Source organism: Calidris pugnax, unplaced genomic scaffold, assembly GCF_001431845.1.
Source record: "Calidris pugnax isolate Ruff unplaced genomic scaffold, ASM143184v1 scaffold1089, whole genome shotgun sequence".
Taxonomy (NCBI): Eukaryota; Metazoa; Chordata; class Aves; order Charadriiformes; family Scolopacidae; genus Calidris; species Calidris pugnax.
In genome coordinates this window covers 17,649-21,183 of record NW_015091696.1, presented here as the reverse complement: position 1 = coordinate 21,183, position 3,535 = coordinate 17,649, and positions in this window count along the sequence as shown.

Sequence of the window (3,535 nt, the reverse complement as noted above, 5' to 3'; positions counted from 1 at the left end):
GCAGGGGCAGGGGCAGGCAGCGGGCCACGGTCCCCTGGGCCAGACCGCAGTGGTGGGGTCGGGGTGCCCGGGCCGCCTGCGCCGCCCACAGAGGGGCCTCGGTGGTGGCGGCGGAGCCCTTGGGGGGCGAAGGCGCGGCCCCGGCGGGGCCCTCCCCGGGCGCTGGCCGGGTCCCGGTGCCGTGAGGGCTCGGGCTGGGCTGGGCAGCGCTGGGGCATGTGCTGAGCTTGGGCTGCAGAGTCCCCGAGAAGAGCCGGGGCCGGGGGAGCCGGCTCTGTCCCCAGGGGCACTCGCTCCTCTCCCCCCCGGGTCTCCCCCCGGCTCCTGCCAAAGGGGCTGAACCAGGGGAAGGCAGGAATGGGGGTGTCCGACACCGAGAGCTGGCTCTGTGCTTCTCCTCCTGCTTCAGGGCCAGAGCAGAGCTGGGAAAGGAAGGGGGGGAGAGCAGGAGAGCATTCCTGGGATGCTGGTGGGAGCTGGGAGAGACCAAGGGGCGAGGATGTGGCCGAAAGGGAACGCTCTCCTGCGGGAGCAGCTCCAGAGAGCGAAGGAGGGGACTTGGGCCCTTCCAGGAGATGTTGGAAAAGTGAGGGTGGATGGGATGAGGGCGCGGGAGGAGCTGGAAGGGAAGGAGAGAGAAGGGGGCCGGGAATGTGAGGTGAGGAGGGGCTGGGGGAATGTCAGAGGTGATGCCCGTGTGGCACGAGAATGCGTTTTCTTTCTGGCCTAGAGACCTCGCCGTGAGAAGGTTCTGGCTTTGTTGAGGGTGCGCTTGGTTTGAAGAGGGGGGTTGTTGATGTAGTACGGGAGAATCGGCAAAACACGTAATAAAGCATATGCATGCTGCCATCATGGCCTTGGGAATCCCGCAGGAAATAAAGACAGACAACGGTCCCACATATATTTCTGCAACATTCAGTCAATTTTGTACTCCGTGGGGAGTTCCCCATAAAACCGGGATCCCACATTTACCCCCAGGACAAGCTATTGTTGAAAGAGCTCGTGCTATGCTGAAATGGCTTTTGCAAAAACACAGAGGGGGAGAATCTGTTCCTTCTGAGCGACTTGCAAAAGCTGTGTGTGTATTAAATTTTTTGGGGTTGACAGGGGAGCGAGGTTCACCCCCAGTTGTGCTACATCATTCATCATTACAGTCAGGAATTCAGTCTCTGGGATCAATAAAAGTCCAATACAAGGACTGGGCCACCGGGGACTGGAAAGGTCCAGTGGGATGAAAAATGATTGGTAGAGGATATGCTTGTGTTTTGACAGATCAAGGTCCTCGGTGGGTGCCTGCCAGGTGGATCAAGCCATGGAAGGAGCCAATCCAGACCAGCTCAACCAGCCCAAGCAATGAGACTTGAGGACGACGCCTGGCCCTGGCTTAATTGGAAATATGACTCTGGGGGGGAGTAATATGGGGTCAGAAATCCTGATTTTCCATCTATCGTGGGCAATTGGAAATTGTATTACTGACATTTCTCCCAGACAAAATATGTGGGTAACGTGGGCTAATCAAACGGGACAAAATGCCTTTTGTTTGTCAATGGCAACACCCTCTGATCCCTTACAAAAGCTGGAATTATTGGGGTCTCTACCTGGTTGGAAAACAATAGGCAAAACCTGTCATTGGGTTGTATAGAGTTTGGAGGGGAGAAGCCGTTCCTCTGTGCTCAGTGTGGGTTGAAGTTTAGTGATACAACCTTGGCAGGACACCAAAATGTAACACCTGGTGAGCCTTTTAATAATCGCACACTATACTGTCAGCATGTAACTAGTTATCACCTGCTAATAATAGCCCACTATAAAGGCATCACCTGGGAATTGTCTATAAAAGCTGGGACATCTGTGCAATAAAGTGGCATCTACCTCATCACAGTGGTCGTTGTGTATGGTGTCCGAAGCTTCCGCGTGATTAAAGAACAGAACAAACGAGGTCGGCCATGGTCCCTCAGCAAGGACAACCCCTGCCCAGGTCTGTACCAGACTCCTGAATCCTTGACTTTTCTCGGTGTCCTTGTAGAAGGTAAAGAATCTGTGGTAGAGTGGCTTAGGGTGTGATTGCCCCGTGGTCTTGTCCTTGCCTTGTCTGTCCCTGCAGCTTTGAAAGGCAGGAAAATGTCAACACAAAAAGACAGCAGAGCCCAGGAATCAGTGTGGACATTGCTGCCCAGGCCTATGCCTGAGCCCTGAATGCTTAGCTTTTGTCCTTGAAGAAGTTTGAGAATCGGTGGGGGGTGTAGGCTGGGAGTGCACCATGGTCTGCTCTGGTTCCCATCTCTCCCTGGAGCTCGAAATGGCAGGAAAGTTTAAAGAAAAGAAAGGCTTTAGAGGCCATCGATCAAGATGGACCCCGCTGCCTAAGTCTCTGTCAGAGTCTTGAATCCTTAACTTTGTGTCTGTTTCTTTGTAGAAGGTAGAGAACCTCTGGCTGTGGATGGGAATGTGCCGTGTGTAGCGTATGAAGGCAGAATCGTTTATTATTTAATCGTTTATTATAACCCACAGGCAGCTTATATAGCACCAGTGTGTATTCTTTCCCAACCAACACACCCCTCCAACCCCCAACCACCAGGTGGGCAGAATTCCCCTCCATCACTCCGAGGCCCCAGGCATTGTTTACAGCCCATCTGGAGATGCACATGGGCCATCTTCTGCCCTTGTTCCTGCTTCTTCTCCTGGTCTCTGCTTCTTCCACAATCCTGTTAACCCCTTGTTCTCCCACAGTCCTGTGCTCCTCTCCTTGTCGGGGCCTTTGTCTACAGGAGAGAGGATAAAAACAATGGGGCATCCAGCCTGATGCACCACAGACAACCCCTGTGCAGGTGTCTGCCAGGGTCTCTTTAGCTCTCTCTTTCTCCTCTGCAGTCACTTTGCAAGTCTGCTGGGTTGTCCTCTGTAGGAAAATACTGTCCCTGCCTTGAATTTCACCACATGGTTCAGAGATGCTGCTGCCGAAATAAAGATCCAACAGAGAAGAAAATTCTTGCACGGCAAAGAAGAAGAAAATATGGTTTCACTGCCTTTTAAAATGTAGAAGTAATCATAACACTATAGCTCTCCTCCTTAGACTTTTTCTTCTTTCCGAAGAGGCAGTAGGAATTTGCAATCATTATTTTATCTTCTGCTTTTTTGTCCAAGTTTCATTCCTGTGGGGTTCATTGTTTCATTTCTCTGCTGCTGGTTTGCATCTACAAGTGGTTCTGCATTTTCAGGCTGGGTTTCTCCAGGAAATAGAAGCATTAGCCGTGGGGCCAGAAAAGAAGAGACTGGTATTCCCAGAAAAGCCTCTCTCTGACAAACATGATCTGAATTTAATAGCAGTTTTAGAGGCAGCAAAGGGGGCGATGGATGGGCTGTCACTCCTTCGGGGCTGGTGGTAGTCCCATATGCACTCAGGAGTAGCCTTGGGAAAAGGGAGCATGAAGCCGTGCATTGGGGAAGAGAGAAGCTGTTGAAGCATCTTCAAAAATTAAGAATTAGCTGAAGTATGACTGAAGTGGTGAGGTCAGTGACAGAAAGGTGTGAAACGTGT